Below are 1,234 nucleotides of genomic sequence, written 5' to 3'. Positions count from 1 at the left end.
CTGAAAAGGGCTCTGAATGAGGAGTCGATTCCCCTTGATGGAATCTGGAATCGACTCTCGATTCCCAACGCCTCGGAATCGATTATTTTTGGAATCGATTCCCAGCCCTACTTTTATCAACAGAAAAGCTCTTTGAGAATGGATTGTAAGTGTTAATCTTGAAGACGACGAGATTTAAAGGTGAGTTTTGACAATTTATGTTTATATTAAGTTCACAAGTCGAAAATGTAAATGTTGCAGCTACTCAACGTTGTTTCATTCTATTCTCTCTCTCTCTCTCTATATATATATACTGTATATAGTTGCATACTCTTTATTGAACACTGCATAACGCTCTCGGTTACTCACGTAACCTCGGTTCCCTGAGATGAGGGAACGAGACATTGCTATGGGAATTACCCTTTCCTCCAAATACTACTGAAGCCTTATTGAATCCCGCCAGTGAAACTGGCCAATGGCGTTCAAGCGCGCGAAATATGAGGGGCTCCCCTTGTACGTCATCTATTCAGAATCTTGACTCAAGCAACTTTGCATTCTAAGATCCTGAGCTAGGTGACACGGCAATAAGAGCAATGTCTCGTTCCCTCATCTCAGGGAACCGAGGTTACGTGAGTAACCGAGAGCGTTCCCTTTCGATTCGGTCACTCTACATTGCTATGGGAACGTATAAAATCCCGCCGTGCCACAGCGATGGAGCCGTGCTCAACTAAGTATGTCAAGTTTCACATACGGAACCGTAATGAGAGCGGCAATGATATTGGCACTCTTGTTAAACAGCTCAGGTCTACAGGACCTAGTCGAAACCATGTAAAAACTAAAAACTACACGATGCCGCGTCACACCAGGCAGGGGCGGCGTTAACGCCGGTGAAACAGAGAATGTGAAATGGCGGCGTCTCCGGCGCCATCACATATAGATTAGTTGAAGTTTGTTTAATTTCAATGAAATTATGTGTTATGATGCAACGGTCGTACCAGTGCTCAAATAAGCAGAGTATGATGGTGATCATGTCCTAAAAGACGTGATGAACAATATCATAACAATGTGATAAGCTGATAGGGACAGCAATGAATTAGTGGTACGTCAATACAGGGGTGTATACGACCTAGTCGAAACCACTGAGGCAAGCAGCTCAGATCATTACTGAGGCTGAGTAGGCGCGTGCGCTGCTCGCACTGACAGCACATGTGAGGCAAGCGACGACACATCTAGGTTATAAAACCTCGCGAAAGTG

Source organism: Sinocyclocheilus rhinocerous, unplaced genomic scaffold (assembly GCF_001515625.1).
Source record: "Sinocyclocheilus rhinocerous isolate Xijiao unplaced genomic scaffold, SAMN03320098_v1.1 scaffold1871, whole genome shotgun sequence".
Lineage (NCBI taxonomy): Eukaryota > Metazoa > Chordata > Actinopteri > Cypriniformes > Cyprinidae > Sinocyclocheilus > Sinocyclocheilus rhinocerous.
This window is presented reverse-complemented; position numbering follows the sequence as displayed.